Source organism: Ixodes scapularis, unplaced genomic scaffold (assembly GCF_016920785.2).
Source record: "Ixodes scapularis isolate PalLabHiFi unplaced genomic scaffold, ASM1692078v2 ptg001946l_1___fragment_3__unscaffolded, whole genome shotgun sequence".
NCBI classification, from domain to species: domain Eukaryota; kingdom Metazoa; phylum Arthropoda; class Arachnida; order Ixodida; family Ixodidae; genus Ixodes; species Ixodes scapularis.
Genome location: NW_024610214.1, coordinates 1,455,789 through 1,477,431, shown reverse-complemented (window position 1 = coordinate 1,477,431; position 21,643 = coordinate 1,455,789). Strand labels below are relative to the sequence as shown.

The 21,643-nt window shown below is 44.3% G+C and overlaps 1 pseudogene; it reads left to right on the top strand.

Annotated features, from left to right (window-relative positions):
- Positions 1-21,643, top strand: part of LOC120847349 — a 191,450-nt pseudogene that overhangs the window by 7,712 nt on the left and 162,095 nt on the right.

Sequence of the window (21,643 nt, the reverse complement as noted above, 5' to 3'; positions counted from 1 at the left end):
AAGCCTCTCGGCGAAACTGTCGATTAAACTTCTGCTGCTTGTTGTTTCTCACCGTGAGTTTTTCATGTCGTCATATATACGCTTTCGGCCTCTTGGCTCCTAAGCCACCATGACCACTTTATATATATTTCGTAATAACTTATTATACGATATCTTATATCTTGCTATTGTATCGTATAATATCTTTTTCTGCGATTCGATATATCTATACATATTATGAAATAACAAAATTATGTTTTGCTCTGTTACATAATTAGGCCATTATCATGCTTGCTGCCCCCGTGTCTGTCGGTTGAACATTGCCCCTGACTAAATAAACAAATTAAGGCCGTGATGTTTGAATGTTTACACAAGTGAAGGGTGAAACCCCGCCTGCCGTACCTATTGAGTACAATTCGCTTTGCTCTTTTGTAAAACAATTATTTTAATAATTTTTTATTTTTGTTTCTTATCTGAGATGCCATATTACACTACTCGCTTTACTACTGTTTTGTTTACTGTTAACTTCGCTTTGTAAACTCATATTTTCATCACAAAAAAAATTGGTTGTTGAGCTCAAGTGTATTTGTTGTTTATGTCACGATCGCACGAGGGGTTGGATGTAGTGACAACCAAAGGGGTTCGGTTCGGGAGAAGGTGCAAGGGAAGGGTGGTGACGGTGGAGGTGTGGGAAGGCGAGGGATATTTTTCTCTTACACCTCTATATTGTTTACTTTATCTTTCTCAAATGAAGGGATTTGTTTGCTCCCCCCTCACCCCGCCCTCCGAAGTCACTCACCGTTCGCAAGGAAACATTAAGAAATGAATACGTAAAAAGTATATTCTGTTCTGTTTGTTATCTTTTGTTCATCTTAATTGATTACCTCGTGCTGTGTTTCTATCGTTAGTGACGTTATTATGTAGCATAATACTTATTGTTCTGCGATTAGATCAGGGTCCGGACGAAGTGCACCTCATAAAAGAATTTCGAGTTCTTTTTACTACCGCATTTTATATTTGCGGTACAAGCCTATCGTTTAATTTTTTATGCAGCTAAAATGATGTTGGACAGCATGGACCAGACCGAGGATCCTTGTACTGACTTCTATGAATACGCCTGTGGAAATTGGAAAAAACCCACAAGATATATGACGCCAGGACCAGAATCAAAAATATTGATATCCTTAACGATAAAGTTGAGATGGACGTAAAAAGTATGTTTTCAATAAGGCTCTCAGCTGAAAACATTTATATCGTCTTAAAAAAATTAACTGTCCTGCTTGATTAGTGGCATAGAAAAAGCGAAATGTTCTGCCCAAACTTTGCTGCGGCCGGTTCCAATTTTAAGGACGCTAAGCTCTTCATATTATACTTGCTTAACATCTTGTGTCTCGAACGAATACCAGACAACGAATCTAGGAGGGCACAGAGAATTTTGAGATTGTGTGTCATGACACAAGCTCATTCCGCTCGCTTTAAGAATCCTTGGAAAATCAGAGTTGCAATCATGAGTTGCCTTTTCTTTTTCTTAATAACGCGACCAAACACCTCGGCACGTCTCTTCTTTCGTGATTGATATAAGAACAAAGGGCATGTCCTGATGCTTGGTCAGGTTAAAAAAGGTGGCAAATAAGTGTAATTTTTCTGTTTTCTTCAATGCTTACTGGGCGCGTTGGTTGACTTTGTCGCATGAATAGACAATAACAAAATGCACTTTAGTTCCCCTTAAGCGGCAAGTCAATAAAGTATGGGCTTCATACCATTAATAATTATGTTTATTTTTAGATGTAAAAAAATATTATATGCGTTCTTTTTTTGGAACTCCACTAGCACGTTCGTCACTAAACGCATACATTATTTAGTACTATGGTGGACGTACCAATTACAGAGTATGCCAAGTTTTTCCATTCAGAATACAGCACTTAAGGTGCCCTTTAAACCGCAAGTGTAGCTTTGATGTTTCCTGTTTTTTTGTTTATTTTATTTATTTACTTCTGCGCCAATATGTAGGTATTAGCTTGACCACTTCCTCCAAATCTCTAATTACAAAATCCAGGCTCTTCAAAATCGGAAGCATGTGCTCGTTTATTAGGAGAGCGCACTTGGAGAGTAACCACCTGCTTTCTTTAGCGTATCAAACAACATGTGCTAATAAGGATCTAAGCGAGAAGCTCGTGAAATATTCCAGTAAGCGAGACTGAGACGCTTGTGAAACCCCAACGACTCTCCTTGTCGAAAAAAAAACAAGTATTTAATATGTACTATGATCCCTTCAAATATAAGTATTATCTTGTGTCTGGAATTTACTCTGCACTGCATATCTCTCTTATATTACTATAACTTGTTTGTTTAGTTGGGTGACCTTGAACAGCGAAAAAGAATATTTCGCACATAAGTCAAACTTAATCGTGCGTGATAATGTGACCACGTACTCCGAGAATTCCGCATCGTAAAGCCAGTTTGAGTATTTCTTACTGAAGTTTATTACAGAGTATTTAATTCAGTAAATATATGCACATCGAACATATATATTTTATGTTGCCCTAGGGGTCAACGGGAAATACACAAATTCGACACATGAAAATTGCAGACTCTCAGATATTTTTAGAAAAAGCGCGCAAAATACGACAAAAAATACATTACGAAGAAGCAATGACTTTCTACTAATAGTTCAATCGAAACTGAAGAAAAAACACGAAAATATTGCCCTGAAGGTGTCGATGCGCAAACGACACCTATCTTTAGTCCTTTATCCCCCTATTAGCGGAGGGGAAGAGGTTTCATCTTGTACTATCAAAATAAAAGTGTAGCCATAAAGTCGATCGTCATAATCCATTGTTTAGAACAATTATGTCGTGGTCAACCATAAAAACTCAAACTCGACAATCGCTAATGGGATTGATTTGTACATCCGTCCTTCGATTTAGTTTTGTTTGCTGCTTTTATATTTGCCTACAATATCAGTCTTATTATAGTCATAAAATGTATATCGAAATTTATTAACGCTTCATAACCCATGAGGTTGCGGCAGTAACCAATCAGAACACCGAATAACAAATACCGAGGCAACAGGCCTTGGAATAATAAGTAACACCCTGCGTTTCTTAATCTCAAAATCACCATAACAACATTGACTAGAAATGACATTAGAGACAAGCGCTTCTCTGTGTCATGCTTCCCATTGTTCTTGTTTTTCATCAATTTTTTTTTTTGTTTATGATAAATCAATGCGGAGTGAAAATTTGTCGTCTTCGTGCACAGGGGCTACGATGATGTGAGAACGCCGAGCTTTTATTGGCTGATTGAAAACAAATAGTGGGTAGACCTCAAAGCATCTAGCATTCAGGTCTACCCACTATATCCTTTGAATCCAATCAAAACCAATCGGTGCTCGCCTTCGTTCTGATGTCACGGCAATCCTGTGCAAGAAGCAGGCGACTTGCTTTCCACCTAACTTGGTCGGAACTCTCGTTATTGGTCAGGACTCAACAGCCAATGAGTGTGTGGCATCACCCGATAAAAATGCTGCGAAATAATCCCAATACAGGAAGTGTGAACCGCATAAGCCACGCTTTGTTTTTCTTGAGCGGTCAACGACCATAGACGCTTAGCGCTAACAATATGTCCTTTGCCAGTTGCTGACTCCGAGGGGGATCCTTTTTCACATTATTTTACACGCACCCGCAACCGTTATCCCTTGTTATAAAACCCTAATAATTAAAGTCTAATGGCTGTTAACTGCAGAACAAGATCGTAAAAATGTGTATTTACCTTGAGGGAATACAACACATAAAAGTCTAACGTAAAAAAATAAAAAAAAGACTTATGCGTGCGTCTTCCAATATGCTGGCTACGCCATCTGGTGAACCTGTTGGCAAATATATGCCATCGACCGTGATTGTGGCCCGGGAAAAAAAATTAAAAGCGTGATAAGACTACTACATAATTTAGTGTGGTTATAGCTTATTTTAGTGAAGTTACATTCTTTTTTACAACATACAGATTTGACATTGAACTAAGCAGGGATATTTTTTCTTATATCTAGATATTCTATTGAAAGCTACACTTAAGGAGGAAGAGCCGCAGAATGCTACTAATAAGGCTATTCTGGCCTACAAAGTCTGCCTTTGTGAGAGTACGTAAGTTTCTTGTTTATGGTAAAATAACTAAATGGCGGAGCCAGAGTATCACATTCCCCTTTTTTTTTTGATGCCGAGTCCTCATTGGCGGCGAAGTAGCAAGATTCACGAAATGATCCGAAGCACCTGCGGGGTGCACACGCGTGCGCTTTTGAGAGAAAGGGTTACCTTTCCCCTAGACGTTGGGAATCCAAACCAATGCCTGAAAGTTTCAACGTTAGCCTCAATCTACCGCATTTTTTCTTGGTACGACACCAGAAACTGTTACTGAACAATACCAAATCGGTGGAAAGGTAAACTAAGATAACCCCCCCCCCCCCCTATTTGAAGAAAGTAAACCCCTTAACAAGGATGCCAAACTATAAATAGGCCATAGACTTTCCAGTTTTATTATCAAAAGCACCAATTAATATCTGCCGGTGTCAAGAATACATTCCCCGTAAAAACCGAAAACCATCTCTCAACAACCGTTTGTGTCGAAAACACAAAATCTATAGAAACTAAGAGACATCAATTTCCAGACATCATTTGTATTAGCTAACACTGTTATTGTCAAGAAGCTTCCCATCAAGAATTAGCTCTTGATATTTCATTAGTTCTTCACCGCGAATAACCGCTTTTTGTGTCCTTTGGGAATATTTTGTCAATATAGATACATAGCTGAAAATAATACACACCAAAAATCATCAACAATTTTTGTCTTTTAAATACACGCCGGAAAGTCTAAGAGGTGGTTATACACATATGATGAAAATAAACCGCATTCTTTCTTATTCCGAAATCGTTTAGCACTTTATTTTGCACGGCGACTCAAGAGTCTAATGTGTTTTTTACGCTGTTTCCACTTCGCAACGTAGTGATGGTGAGAATTTACAGATCTGCAAGAGTCTGCTTTCCCACCCGAGTTCGTGTCAGTGCGCCTTAGTCCATAGAGGTCTGCGTTATGAGTGACATCAGCAGCAATTAAAACCCAAGGGCGTTTGAAGCAACCCTAAAGCCCTTAATATATACATTGCGCGTTTTTGCTGCTGTCTTTCACAGATGGTTGCATAAATTTGTTTATGAATTATGATTACCAAACTCATCATACAATATCTTAACACTTTCAGAAATAAGGATTCCACACATCAAAAACTGCGACATTATTATTTGCGCTGGCACTGAATTCAGCGAAATGCTTTAACTGCCGCAAAATTAAATGATTCGTTAGCAACATACGCATGCTTCGTGGGTCAATTCCTAACGAGTGAATTGTCCACACCGATGGATTGACCTAAAACCTGCCCTTGCAAAATATGCACAAATGGCCGTTCACATTTTGTCCTCGCCCATGAAGCAACGAATTCACGTTCTCGTGGACATAAGGAAGAATCTCATATTCGTGATTTTATATGTTTTGTTTTTGAAATGCATATATAACGCTAGGCTATTTTGTGTTTTGTATGGTGTTCAGGGTTTTAATATGAGTTTTGGACTGACAAGCAGTTTGGAAAATAAAGATCAGAATGGGTTAAATCGTGATTTAAATCAGACCAGTTGTACGATGAAAATTTAAATCAAGCTTTCCCTGCAGAAATACTCCTGAAAATATGTATGATTTACCATTCATCTATCATGTGATGCTTTCTGTGCGGACTGTTTTGTACTTAAATCAAAGAATCAATCAAGCAAGGACGATTCATATCAGGCTGAACACGAGCAGAAAGCAGTTCTTGTCTGAGCAACTTGGAGCACTGAGCTTTCTTCCTTTCTTCCACTCCGTTTCTCTGTTGCGTAGTGTCGTATTGAAAGCGAATCAAAACACAAAAGTAAGAAGGAGAACGAAAACTAGGAAAGTTATGGTCCTATTGCAAGCGAGCGAGAATTTGAAAAAAAAAACATATAGAGAATTTTAGCTGGCGTAAAAAAAAACAAATTGTTTAATGTTCTAGTATGGCGAAGTTGACATCAATAAAGATTATTTAATTAACCTGTACTTTAAATTAACAGTAATTACTTATTCTGCATTTTTATTAGTCTGACTAATTAATCAATCAGTATGCCATGTGTAAAAAAACTTTTAGTGATAAAATCACTATTTTTAGCTACTCTTACTGAAATCAAATTAATCTGCTTTTAATAAAAAAAAATGCCCGTTTTTCTACTTTTTTTACTTTACTAAGAAGCGACAGAAAAGTAAGCGCAAACGCTAAACGTGCTGAAGCTGGTAGAACCAAGTGGTAACACACATTTTGCCGTTGAAAGAATCCAAACATATTTCTTTGTTATTAACCATATCCAGCGAGGTTGTTCATCCTAAAGGCACTGATGGTCGTCATAAAAAGACAAACGTCAACTCAGACAATTTAGTCGAAGCTGATATGGCTACCTCTCGTGTATCCACCATACTTCTGTTAATTTTAACTTATTTTAATTTAAAGCTCGAGGGCACATTCTTCCATAGCAATTTTTTGAATATTTGTAAATAACGTATATAGTCTTTAGTGTAAAACTGGAGCTGAAGCTATACGGTAAACAGCTCCTCAACCACTTTGGTCAAGAAAAATATATCCTAATTAGGCAAATTTATATTTTCACAAAATATAGCTACGCCTTCTCCCTGAAAGTAAAAATACGCATACAAGTTGGTAAACAAGCCCCAAATAATAAGTGTGTTGTTTGTTTCTTTTTTTCTCGCAGAACTGCGTTTTTTTACGCGCTTGGAAGGGGGTGCAAAGTAAGGAAGTCGATGTCACAAAAACTTGGTCACTGAAGTGACGACCCGCATGTAATACAAATTTTGAAGGGGGTGTAAGGTTTAGAAGACGATGCCACGAAAACTAGGTCACATAAGTGACGTCACGAGCGTCATAATAAATTTGAAGTTATTTTGAACGCGAAAGTATGAAAATAAAAGATCATGCGAGCTCTCATGCGTGACGACGCATTCCTCGCACCATAGTATACCAATGCTTCGGCGAACATGCTATCGCGTCCGCCACGGAGGCGCCAACGGCTGCCTTTATCCCTGTGTGCTTTTCCCGAAAAAAATATGTAACGTGTGTTTCAAATGGCCCAATCGCACACCCAGGTTTTGTCCGTCGACTTACTTCGCACGCCATTCCGAAAATGCGAATCAGAGATGGCGGCGCGGGGTGCTGTAAGATTGCTTCAACGGGACGCCGAGCCACGGGCATTCACATCTTGCCAACGTTGCGTCTTGCGCACCCACTATCGTCATGCTGCACAAGTCCCAGGACGTATATCCAGCTGCCACAAAATCACATATGGAATGAGTGGAGAAAGCACGGCCTTTCTTACATCACCTCAACCCCTCTCATTTCTCGTGCCATCCCCATGTAGTTCTAGAGAAATTAATCAGCATAGTTCTCCTACTCACCGACCAAATGTTTCAACTTGTTGCAGTCTGGGGTTTACGAATATGGGCATTCTCTTTGGGTGGTGCCAAACGAACAGTAATGCGATATAAGCTGAGATCATTTGCTCCTTTTCCCGCATTCGTAAATCTCGGCGCTGCCGTGCTATCCTAGCACGGTGCTAGGATAGCATTGTGCTATCCTAGCACAGTGCGAGAGAACCAATTTTGGCTTCCCCGCATTATTTATCGGCAAAACGCTCCCAGCTACAGTAAGCGTGTAACTTGAATTGGTGTATAATTACACATGATTTTAGGTTTTCCGGCTCATGGGCGTCCGCAGAGGGGTGCAAGGGGGGGCAGTTGCCCCCCCTTGGAATTTCGAGGGGGGTGCAGGAAGGGGGGGGGGGGAGCTGCACCAACACCAGTTAAAGGGTACTCCGGTGGATTTTTGACTACCCAAACTAACTACATTTTCTGAATAATATGGACTTACTGTTCCCGGCAGGCAATTTTTTATCTAGAAATTCAAAATGGCTATTGAAAAAACGGCAAATCTAAAGGGCAAAAAAAAAAAAAAAGATAGTGTTAAGGAAGTTTTGACTACGTGGCGAGACCGGCAAAACTTGTTTTCGACGCGTTGTGTCTTTTTTCTGCGGCACCGCGCTTCCGTAAAAATTTCCACGCGTTCTCAATGGCAAGACTCACGGCTTACGGAGGGTTTTAAAAACTCCTTCGACGAATGATGACGAACGAGTAGAAAATGTGTCTTCAGCACGCTGCCGCTAGCCTCCGTAACGCTCCAAAAACGCGATTTTTCGACATGCAGGATGGCCGCCCAGTGGCTATAGTGGTTATAATGGTTATAATGTACGCTAGAGGTTATAATGTACGCTAGAGGTTCAACTGGCTCTAGTGTCTATGCGACTTCCGGGAGGCAAATTGAAGCAGACAGCAACCAGTCTACTTTTGCGGTGCTCCCGTGCATTCCTATGGGAAATCGTGCGTGAATTTTGTCTCTTCGCCAGAAAATAGCACGAACAACTTCTGTCATTTTGGTTGTAAAGGATAGTATGTACCTTTAGTAATATTGTAAAAGTGTAATTGCTTTAATTACAGTATTTTTCTTCACCACTGAACGATGTTAAGCTGCTTTATATTTCAGGATTAAACCTCTGTTCCATGGCAGGTATGTTAGAACGAGCGACGATTCTAAGCAAACTAACGATCGAAAGGAGTGGAGAGTGTGTTCAAGCTTCGCTAGCATTCCGGTGGCGCTTATATTTTGCTAATATACCGGTCCTGTCACTCTATGAAAATGACTCCGTCGTGCATCTTTACGATCGGTTAAAAACTTTCGAATGTAAAAAATAAAGTACGTGGGCTACGAAAGGTGCGTCTTTTTATTATTTCCTATGTCAGGCAGTTTTTATCGGGCACTTTTTCTCTGACTTCTCCCTATTTGCGAAGATTTGCAGCGTGCGGTTGATGATTTGAACCCAGAACATGCATGTTGGCACATATTCATGACCAGAAAGAATAAAGCAGCACTTATTTATTGCGAATCGAACTATACTACGTGGCTTTCAATTTATTTTGATCGCCTGCATGCACAGGGAGTTACTTATCCAGTGTTGCTGCGTACTTCTTGCCGTCTCTCTTGATTTCCTACATGGACTTCGTTCGTTTGACAGGTATATCCCCCATGGTGGAAAGCGCCGACGCCGTGTTCGCGCTAACAGTGTCCGACAGTGCACAAAAGTACATGTACGGAGCGGTTTTAACACCGTTTTTCATGCCACGAATTTCAAGTAAAAACGCTGTAACTGACCAATTATTTCGTCTGCGTGACTGAGAAATGTTCCAAGCTACCTAGTACGTACGAATAATTCGTGATATTTGCTGTTATAATCGAGCGCAGAGAGAAAATGCACTCGCTTTTTCCCATAGAAATGCATTACCGGAAGTCAATCTTCGACTGGTTGCTATTTGCTTCAATTTGCAGCAGCACTCTAGCGCCAGTTTAACCTCTAGCGTACATTATTATAACTTTATGGTGGCTTCACTCGCGGAAGCGGGAAGCGCGATCCAGCAATTGTCATAGAGATCAACGGGTGTGCAGTGCAAAATCCAGGGCGCGGCCGTGAAAGCAGGTAGAGAGTAACGTGGAAACATGCTGAAAATAGCCAACAAAGCTAACATCCCCGGGGGGGGGGGGGGGGGGGGGGGGGGGAGGAGGAAGATAAGTGTGCACCCCCCTGGAAAAAGTTCTGCGGACGCCCATGTTCCGGCTAGACATTGATATATCTAGACGCGACGGTGAACGGCCGTACACGATCTCGCGGTTTTGAGACCGTAGAAATGATCTTGCATTTAAACGAAGCTTTGTCAACATTTTACATGTACCTCATCACATTTGATTATTTTGTATGTCAAACAGCTCTCAACGAAACAGCAAAATTTAATGACCTGCTGCAGCTACTTAAGCAAAAGGGCTTTACCAAGTGGCCACTACTGTATAAAGGAGAATCACCTTATGCAAACTGCACCCAACTACTCCACCAATCAACTTTTCCTTCATTTTTTAGTTTCTTTGTATTCCGGGACTTTAAAAATATTCATTCAAACGTGATTTACGTAAGTATCAAGCAGACTCTTTCAAAACCCTCTTGACTCCTCACAATTCCTTAGTATGCGGGCAGTGTTGCCCGACATTAATGCAGCCGCGCGGCCCCTCAGTTACTCACGACGGGAACAAAACAGACGGTTTCTAACAGTACCCATTCACTTGGCAGCAGTGTTGCGGAATGGGCACCCCCATTCCATTCCCATTCCATTCCGGGGAATTAGAGTTTTCGATAATTCCATTCCTTTAAACTCCTAGGAATGGGAACACTGGGCCCATTCCCACTCCTGGAATGGCTGAATCGTTCCATTCCATTCCTCTAATTCCTAAACGTAAAAACTGGCACTTGACAGCTACATTGTGTTGCCGACATGAGCAGCGTACTGCTGGCATTATCAAACGCATAAACAATTGAAAAAAAAAAACAAAAAAACGTAATTACCTTAAAAGCGCTGGTGGCACAAAGTGTTTGTTTACATTATACTGCGAACATCGAAAAAGCCTTTTGATATGTCGATGCTTGTTTAAAGCGCCGCTCACACATATGCAACTGAGTAAGACCGCGAGAGACCGGATGCGCTGCAGCGCAGCTGGTCCTAAGACTTCAGAAGAGGCTTAAAAACCGGTCTGGTCTCTCTCGGTCGTACTCGGTCGCAGGAGTGTGAACAGACCTTTAGACATCGGTCTCGCGACCAATTGGCTCGCAACAAACACAATACTTAAATCCACTATTCTTCCTTTTTTTTTTTTGCATTTGACTTTTAGGATATGTCTGGCCAGCGTGTTTGTTTGATAAGACCATACAAATATCCAGCTCGTGCGTCGCGCCAAAAATAAGCTATATAACTCTATTCTTCAAATACGTGCACAGCAACACGGCTAGTACGCTGCTGGAAGCGACTCCATGCACAGCGGCAAGATCACATCCTCTGACAAAGTGCATCCTCTATGGCGCAGCACGAAAGACCGTATTGGCCATGTCACGCAACCTGTTTTAAAACACACAAGTTCACGCTTGCTTTACGAATCTCGATATTTCTTATCATATTCAATTCAATTATTTAACTGTTTTTCAGGCATTCAATATAAATGTGTGCTGGACTCAAATATATGTTTGTTCATTGTGGTTCGTTCATTATATGGACGTTATTGGTTTATTAGTTGTCATTTGTTGATCATCTTGATCATTATTCGGACATGAGCTAACACACTTTTCTGCGTACGCGTCCGAGGTATTGCAAGGTCATTCAAGGTGCATTCCGCGAGCTCTCAGTTGCCGGTGTTTCGCGGTGACCGAAGTACCTAGCTTTAACGCGAATGGGGTTGTATGTACCGGGTGATGTCGTAAGGACAATTTGGTACGCCCTGCAAAATTCGAATTCCCATAGAACATACCTCAAACTGGGCGCGCGAACGCAGTTTCACAAAATGCTTTATTTTTTTTTTAAGAGAGCGTGAGAGAGAGAGAGCTTATAGGTGGGGAAGTGGTTAAAAACAGGGCAAAAACGGCGGCCTTGCATTTTCTTTGCCCTCTACTGGATCTTCGTCGTTTGCACACTGCTTCGCGAGCTTGGTTTCAGGTGGCCATCGTTTATATATTTCGCCAAATTATTACGTTCCGCGGCTTTTTGCTCCTTGCAACCTCTACTTAAGCGTTCTTAGCGCTTTTGCGTTGAGCAAGTTACCCGGAAGCGAGCCTGCAAACCAGTGGGGAATCAATGAAGAGGCTGATACAGGACATAGAAAATACACGGCCGCCGTATTTGCTTCTTTTTTTTTTTTATATTTCACCATCTCCGTGTTGAGCTCTAAAAAGATTTGGCATAAAACTTCTTGCGAAACGGCCTTCGCGTGGCCAGTTTTAGGTACGTACTTACGTTTGGAATTCGAATTTTGCAAGGCGTGCCAAATGTGCCGATCCTTACGGCTTCACCGCAGCAGAACACTGCAACACTAATAGATCGAGCTCATTAAGCGTCCCTCGCATCCGATGCACTGCTTTGAGCTTACTCCAGAGAAGGCAGGGGACAGTGCACGAATTACGCCCTGTCCTGCTCTGCCATCGCAGACCAGCAGCAGGGTTGTCGTCGTACATACAGAAAGACTGAACTTTCTTGATGCATCACGGCAGTGGTGCCGTAGCAAAACTGGCTGGTGAGATCAGTCTATTGAAGCGAGCGCTGTGCAAGGTTTATGATGACGGCATTCCTCACAACGCATGGCGTGACAAAACCCTTATATGAGTGCAGACCCGTTAAAACAAATAAATAAATAAAGCCAAACAGTCTTCTTGCACGAACGAGGAAACTATGCGTAAGTAGCTTAGAGGCAGCTGAACAAAATCTGCCAAGAAAACTTTATTCTGTTCTCCTTCACAATTAAACGATAAACGAACTTCAAAAGCTGCTAGCCGATTCGTTATAAAACACCAAGTCTACGATTCACGCCGTGTAATCCCTACCGAACTATACGTTCCTCTTCATAAACATCAGTTGTTCGAACGAGGTACTAGACAGCCGGTTTCGCTTCGCTGTCATTATGAGCGACGCCGTCGAAAATACGCGTTCTACGTCAGCTGACGTAGCATTCACTGAAAACACTGCTCTTGCAACCCGTGCGAGCAGGGGAAAACGGGCAGCGTTGGCTTTCCAAAACTTAAGAGGTGTAATCGCGTCTCCACAAGTGCCTTCTGCAAGGTAGAGCGAAACCTCTCCTCCAATAGACCCGGGCTGATTCGCTTCGTGGGTATTTTCACTTTGCCTGATGCTCTTGAACATCAGTTTGCCTGGACGCACCTCGGGGTCTGCAGTCGAGACGCTGCTAGTGCTGCCATGACCTAGCAAGAGGGGCCCCCTTCCAAGCACAGCAGAACGCATCTCCTCAGCGGTTGCGGCTGGGCACCAAGACGACTTGAATCTTGGGTCTAGGAGTGTAGCCATTAAAAAAATCGAGTCACTCCACGCGCCGGCGAAGCGCTTCTGAATGCTTGCTTTTAAGCCATTAGCCATATCTCTACAAAGAAATGTTTCTTTGCTGAGGATTCCAGCGATGGAAACGTCAATGTTTCTCAATGCTGGAAGCAGCAGTCCGGCCGTTTCATGCCTCTTCTGGAGGAGTTCAGATGCCTCCTCTACTGGTGAAAGCAGCTCTATCAAGTCCGTGATGAGCCTGAGTTCGTACGTTGAGAGTTTTGTTTTCTTGCACGCGTGCAACGTGTCGGCAAGTTCTGGGTGATCGGCAAAAGTGCTAGCGAGCTTTCTCATCATTCGCAGCTGCGAGTTCCACCTCGTTGTGTTGTGGGCTTCTAGGTGCACGCCGGCCACATTCATCACAGTTTCTGTGTCGGCAGTACTCTTACGTATTGAAGCTACGATGGTGCCGCATTTCTGTATTACTTTCTCAGCTTTTGAATCCTAAAATCAAGGGAAAAAAAGATTGAGAAAAAAATGACAAAGAGCAACACGCAATGCCTTACGTTCATGGTTTCAAGAAAACAATTTAAGATTATATATAACGATCGATAGTTTAGTGATCGACTTTACACTAAGTGTAGTTCAAAGGCGGACAACTAATTTCGATAGAGCCGGTCACAAAAAGCGTAACCACAAAAGATAATGTACAACCTACGTAAAAATAAATAAAGTCAGAGCGATAGAATATAACATACCTGCCGGATAGAGTCCTTTACGGCAAGCTGCAGATTGTGGGCGGCGCAACCAAATCGGAATTGCTCCAGCTTATGAAATTCGCTTAAAAGCTCCTTGGCTAAGCTCTCCGGGCACTCGCCGAGGATGTCAGCGTCTTCATCTGCTTCCGTTCCCCAACCAGGAAAAGCAAAGGCCTTTATCATTGATGATGCATTTTCTGTTACCACACGAAGCACCTGAAAATTCAAATTGGTATTGTTAGTCGAGACAAAATTGTAACAAAGATTTCATATTTTACCTTGTCTGATATGTTCCACTGGACAAGGGCTGCGTCATACTCAGAACGAATGCGAGCAGCTGTGTGGCTGCCCGTCAGTCGAGTGAAGGTAAGGAGGAATGTGTGAGCCGTAAAGTCATTGTCGACGAATGTGGCTTCGACTCCTAGGTAGCCTTCCATAGTCAGAGACGTCCACACGTCGAGAGAAATGCACACGTGCTCTGCTCCCGACAAAGAGGCCGATATTTTGCTTTGAAGAGCAGACACCTTCGAGGGTAGCAACTTCTCCTGCAGGTCGTCACGAGACGGCAACTTGTAGCCCGGAACAGCGACCTGAATTTGAACAAACACAAATCAATTACTCTCATGCAAGGTTACGAAGAACTATATGTAAAACTCACCGATACAAATTGCTTGAACCCGTCTCGTTCTACAATACGAAATGGCTCCATGTCAATGCATATCATATTGAATAGGGCTTCATCAAGCGCAGCTTTTCGGTGAGCCGGTACAGAGCTGCACCCAGCGCTGAAGGCGGAAGTTATTTTTGGCTGGTTCGCCTGCCCTTTTCCAACTTTCGCGTACTCGTTGTCGTGCTTCCTCTTCAGATGGCGAATAAAGTTCGATGATACGCCGACTGCACCGTGTATAGTTTCGCTGCACACCTTGCAGCGTGCAGCTTGTTTGTTTCCTTCCCGACTAATATCGAAAAATGTCTTCCACGATGCCATGACTCGATCTATTTTTTTCTTGTAATCTTCCTCTTCGCGCTGATCGAGCGCCGGGTTCACGCAGGAGACGGTACCAACCGAATCATTCTTTGGCCTCGGTGTCAGGTTGTTCGCGTTCTGGCGACGGGTGCACAGCCGGCGTCGATGGAAGCCAAAGCCTCAGTGGCAGCTAGCATCCAGCTCTCCTTTTCAGTGGCCCTCGCAACAACTGTCGCGCCTCGTCTTTCTTTCTGCAGGTCTAGTCAGTTCGGTCACGCAAAAAGAGCGCTGTCGATAGTCTACTTCGCCTTATGATGGACCAAAAAAGATAGCACGAGTGCCATCGAAACCAGTCCAGTGCCTTCTGAGTGTCACGTGACCCTAGGGCGCAGCAACACGCCGTGCGTGTACTCCCGCTCACGGTGCTGGATGGCCTGGGGTGACTTGTAGCGTCCGCAGCGGTCCATCGCAAGGTGAAAGGAAGTATGCAGAGACTAAAGTCAAAGGAAATTAGCGGGCATCCGCTAGCTTGATTGTAACCCTAACCCACTTGAATGCAAAACATATAACAAAGAAACCAAGCATCGGAACAAGGACCAAGTAAAAGGCGGACTTGCACGTAAAATCACAGTACAAAAAAAAACAAGCGTCGGAGCCAAGCGCAAGAGGAGAAGGGAGAAGTGAACTTCGCTTGCTTTGTTTTAATGCCGAAGCAAACACACATTTCGCATTTCAAAGGAGTGCGCGCGAATGAACGTGGAAGGCGGCAGGGTTGGCCGCCGTTCGGCGGCGCGCGAGTCAACGAGTTAAAAGAGCTCTGCGAGTTATGAGTCGCCCCCGCTTTCACATCTCAGTCTGTGCGCGCGTGCCTTCTTCATGCCGTTGAAAAAAAAAAAAAAGTTACACAAGAAGGACGATGAGGAGCCATGGAGCCGCCGTGCCTGGCGGTTTCTTGCTTGGTCGCTCCTTCGTTTCTTTTGCTTGTTGCTTGGTTTCTTGTTTCACTCTCGTGTAACGCCAGTGAAGCCCGTCTACGCCTCCGTGAAAGGCGCCACCGCCCCCCCCCCCCCCTCCCCTGCTCTTTGCTTTGACGCTTGTGTTGTGTACTGCATTTTTTTTCTCTTTTTTTTTTGCGTATAAGTGTTTGGTAGGGCTCCACGCGGGCTAACAGTTTCCCGGTAATTTTATTTCTAAAAAAAAAAAATAAAAAAATAAAAAGAGGCCCATTCCATTCCCATTCCATTCCGGGCAAAAGGCATCTAATTCCATTCCCATTCCATTCCCCTCAACGTTCCCGCCATTCCATTCCCATTCCATTCCGGGGTCGTGACAATGCGGAATGATTCCGGAATCATTCCAACTCCGGAGTGGCAACTCCGCAACACTGCTTGGCAGAGCGTCCCCTACCTCTGGGCCGGGGTTGGTGAAATAGCCAGTCCTCTCTGGTGGCTAACAGATTGCAAAGCCAGTTTTCTTTTGCTCTCTTAACATTATCTTACAACGAACTGCATACCATCGCATCATTTCATTGATTTTTTTTTTTTACTCGTGAAAGCTTTTTACCGGCGCATGTCCGAATGTGTAAATAAATGCAGCTACCAGTTTTGTCAACAGAAGCGACAGTGCGTCATTTTCCAGGTGGGCCTATCCGAAAATGTATTAAAACACTTGATTCTTCGCGAAGAAGTCTGTTCACACTGTTAAAAAATCCGGAGGGCCTCCGGATTTCTTAAGTGTGCAAAAGTGCCAATTGATGCAATTCGAACTGTTTACGAAAGTGCAGCGCCACAAGAAAGAGGCACAACTCGTCGAAAGAGTGTTTCGACGGTCTCGCGGCGTGATCAAAGCTTTTTTACTTACTTACTTTACTATGACGAATGTATTAGTAACTTGCGGCACGGGCGGTTCAGAAAGGAGCTTGATCCAGTGGGGTCGGAATAGGGGAGGTGGTTACGGTGGCGGTAACAGCGACAGGGTGCACACGAGCATATGGGCCACGTTTCAAGAACATTTCTATCTCGCCGTTTCTTACTTTTGTGTTCAAAAACGTACCTTGCTCAGCAGCGTTGCTCTATTTGTGCTTCCATGTGATTTATTCAAGGGAATTTGGAGCATAGCCATGGTTAATAGTGAATAATAGCAACCACGAACTCTTTCCCGGCCCTTTATTGATAAGAATTTTCGCAGGAACAGCTGGACGGTCCAGAACTCCGTGGCCGGTATATGCTGCAAAGACATCTACGCGCGACAGACCTTCAAACTTTGCCGTTACGTCGATTCTTGATCGGTGTCCAAGCGTGCGAAGGCACAGAGACGCAGCACTTCGGCGTGCCAAGGAAGCTTTGATCACGCCGCGAGACCGGTGAGACTTGCTGTCGACGACTTGTGCCTTTTTCGTGCGGCACAGTGCTTCCGTAAAAGTCTCCACGTGTTCTCAAAGGCCGTTCTCACACTTCACAGAAATGTTTTTAAAACTTCTTCGGCGAATGACTACAGACGAGCAGAAACCGCGTCTTCAGCTTGATGCCGCCAGCCTGTGCAACTCTCCAGAAATGCGTTTCTTTTTTTTTTTTTGCATGCAAGATTCTTAAAGAAATCAGGGGTCGCGGGACGCAGATAGTAGCTGACCATTGGCATCGAACGTAGAGCGAATGGCAGTACCTCGCATTAAAACGCACTATTAATGCCCAAATTATAAATTAAGTACTCAATTATTCAAAATAAAATTAAAAGGAGTAAAACCGGCGCATATGTCTTGTGTTACCATTATATTACTATTAATGTATTAATTTCGAAGAGAAAATTACCGCGAAAGGTACGTTCACAGCACTAGCAACACAGTGTTTGCTTTTCTTTCCTACCCAAACAAGTTGAAATTAAAAAAAAAAAGGATCAACGTTTTTTTGTATCTATAATTATGCAGACTGTATAAAAATTCATTAAAATTCAAATGCAACGTGGCCAACTTCGCTATGACAACTGGAGGCGCACGGCGTGCCAGTTCAGAGGAAAACATACCGGAGAACGTACCTGGACCCCTGAACGCCGCAACAATGTTGTAGACATGAAGCATCGAGGTAAAGGGCTTTAGAGCGATAAAGTGGCAGCTGTAAGTGATCCCAAATTGGCCGCCACCATCTTGCACATTTTGTACCACTTCAAACGTGCACTTACATTTTTACGTCTAGATATTAACGAAATACCATGCACTAAAAATTGCTTAGTGATCCTTAATAAAAATACCGACGAGATTAGTTGTGTTAACCATTTGGTTCTTAGCCCGAGACTGAGGAAGGAAAAGAGGAAAGTTTCAAAGGTAGAAGTAAAATGAACAGTCGAGATGGAGACGTGTCCTCGACTGTTCATTATTCTTCTACTTAGAACCTTCCCTCTTTTTCTGCCTCAGTCTTGGGCTAAGAACAAAATGGTTAACATCAACCAGCTCGCCTGCGCTCTCACTACATTATCATTAGTTATTTTAAGTTTGTTTTAGCTCCAAAATGTGCTTTTACGACAAAAACCCGGCCAGCATCGCAATGGCTCCGCTAGATGCTGTCAGCCGGCTTGTTGTATTTTTTCTTTTTATCGGAGCTAGACACTGATCTCTGGGGCTAACAGTATTAAACAAAAATAGTTCATGTATTTTACAGAGATCGCAATACAAATATTGGCTCACTTTTGCGTAAAAGCATTAGTATTTGGTACTGTAACGGGTGTAGTGGTCAGTATTGTACGGCATGGCGACAGCCAAAGGGGGGTTCACTTTTGCTTAGTGACCGGAATACCAGTTTATCGCTCTAAGCCCCTTGTTAAATATGAGATGTAGACATTGGAAGGTTGCCTAATCGGTTTATTCCGATGGAGCCTCCGATGGAGCCTGGCGCTACGTTCCTAGCCTGGCGTTTGTTTGTCGTGCCACGCGGCTCTCAAACGCTCGGTGCGAGCGCAGATAATGGTCACAAGTCGATGGGCGCCAGCTTGCCACATAACACCCCCTCCAACTAGTCGTGGCTCCCGTAGCGTCGCGTTTGTCGTCGAGCTCAAGTGCCCCTCCGGGTACCAGTGAACATGCCAGCGTCTGCCGTCGAAGAAGCTGACATTGGTTCGCGACCGCCGGTCTACTACTTTATCACTGGGATGATGCGTGTAGTCAAGCTGGAGTATCTTTACCGAGAGATGGTTCCCGTGGTGAGGTTGGGCTCTGGTGAATCTCGAGGTCCCGCACAGGAGACGGAGTCTGCGCTTCGTGTTGAGTGATGGCTGTTGTCCATCGCTTACGTATGTGGTTGGTATGCCGGCGTACCGAACCTTCATCTAGGTTCACCATCCATGAACGGAGGCCCATCTGACGTTCAATTACGGCAGGAAGCCAGCCTTTGCCGTGCGGAAACTTCTTAGTCCAGACCGGCTGTCCCACGCTCAGTTTTCGTGCGTTAGTGACGCTCTCCGTGCTGACTGGCTCTTTAGAAGCTACAGTTTTTAATCGTTCCAGAGCTGATGGAAGTTCCCTGCCATAAAGAGACCATGCTGCCGTTTCTCCCGTTGCAAATTGAATGCTAGTGTGCCGTTTGAATAAAAACCTGGCCAGCAAACAATTCAGTTCCTTTTTTCCTTTTTTCCCGAGGGCCAGTTTTAGCTCCTGTACCATGCGCTCCGCCTGGCCATTACTCGCGGGATGGTACGATGCACTTGTTACTGCGATGATCCCGTTGTTTCGGTCAAATCATTTCATCACCTCTGAAACTAGCGCCGCGCCATTTTCCGACACAGTTTTCCTTGGTAGACCAAACGTTGCGAAAATGGGCAGTAATTCTTTAACGATGGCGGCAGACCTCATGTTGCGAACCACGCGCACTTGCATCCACTTCGGGAACGCGTCCACCCCAACCAGAGAAAATTGACCCACGACACGACCTGCGAAGTCTAGGTGAACAGTGTCCCACGGCTCGGTTGGCATATTCCATACAGAGATAAGTTCCTTCCCAGGTGACTTCCTTTGTATCTGGCAGGTACTGCCTGCAGCGACCCATGCTTCAATATCGGCGTCCATCCCGGGCCACCAAACGTAGCTGCAAGCGGAAGCTTTCATCGCGACGATTCCGCGATGTCCCGAGCGAATTAGAGCCATCGTGTGTCTTCTAAAGTGGTTAGTAATCGCGACTCGTGTTCTCCAGCTTACGCATCCTCTGTGTGTGGACACCTCTGCCGGTTTACTTCTTTTTTGCGAGTGCTGTGGGAACTGATACCGATGCAGAGTGCCTTCTTGTACTGCCTGGTATATATGGTTACCAGGACGGCGTCACGTGCTGTCTCCCTGGCTACTTGGTCTGCGGAGAGCGGAGGGCGGGTCAAGGCCTCAAACATCAGGATGTCTCCTGGTACTTCTGGTTCCTTCTCCGTGGTGGATATGAAAAGTCGGCTTAAAGCGTCCGCATTTTTATGGCGGTTTCCTGGCCTGTACATCAGCTCATACTTATAAGCAGTCAATTTTACGCACTATCTGGTTATCGGCGGTGACAACCCTTGTGGAATGGGCTTGTCAGCTCCTAGGATGCCTAGCAGAGGTTGATGATCTGTGTAGATAATTATACGTCGCCCCGTGAAATACTGATTCAAATGAATAGGTCCTTTCGGTCAAGTCTTGTGGTGGTTTTCCTCCCACCGCCAATTTGTCTTCCGTTTCAGTAGGTGATAAAGCTCTTTCGCAATCGTTGCTCTAATCACTAGAAATCTGTCATAATACACTAAGAGTCCTATAAAGGATTGCAGCTCTGTCTTGTTCCTTGGCTCGGGCGCCTGTACTACGGCCTGAATCTTGTCCTGCGTGGAATGTATACCGTCCGCATTGATGAGGTGGCCAAGACATTTTACTTCTCTCACCCCGAAGCGGCACTCGGTTTCCTTTAGCTTTAGTCCTGCATCTTCTTGTCTCGTGAGTACTTGATCGAGTCGATAGGTATGTTCTTTCGCAGTCTCCCCGCTGATGATAATGTCGTCTAGGTACGCACTGACTCCTGAGATGCCTGCTAATGTTGTCTCCGTGACTTTCGGAAGATTGCAGGAGCTGCCGCCACTCCGAAAGGAAGCCTCTTCACTCGATACAACCCCTTGATGGTGTTGATTGTCAGTACCTGGGCTGCGTCATCTGTCACCCGTAGTTGTTGATAAGCCTGCGCAAGGTCCAGCGTCCAGAAGACTGTGCCACCCAGGAGGTTAGACGAGGCTTCATTGGGTGTCGGCAGCGGTTAAGCCACCGTCTTCGCTGTATTTTTCCCCATGCTGCGGTAGTACCGCAGAGCCTCACCGAACCATCCGCCATTCTAACCACCACCACGGGCCTGGCCCATGTTGAATGTTCGACCTTTTAAAGGATACCCTGCTTTTGCAGCGCCATCAGTTCGCATTCCAGGGCAGCACGCAGTGCGAAAGGCACCTCGCGTGCCTTGAGGAATCTTGGCGTTGCTGACTCCTTAATTCCCATCTGCACAGGTGGGCCGTTTTACCCTGTGATGTCCGACTTGACCACCGCTTTGTGTGCATTGAGAACCTTCTGGACTTCTTTGTCTGGCGGAAGATGGTGTATCCCGCTGACCTGGATCTTTAGCGCTGGAAACCGATTTCTGCCCATCAAGTTGCATTCTGTTCCACTTGTTACAACCAGTGGTAGAACGTAGTCCTTGGACTCATGTCTCACGTGCACTTCAGCTGAGCCAAGTACCCTCAAGCCTTCGCCGGTCCATGTCCGAACGGTGACGTTCTCTTTCCGCATTTGCGGAGGTCCGGTCGGCCATACCTTTCGGTAGGGGGCCTCACTGATTACAGTAAATGCTGCTCCTGAGTCCACCTCGAATTCTAGTAGCTTTCGCTCGACCTTGAGACTCACCAGGTACTTGGGAACGAAACTGGTTGG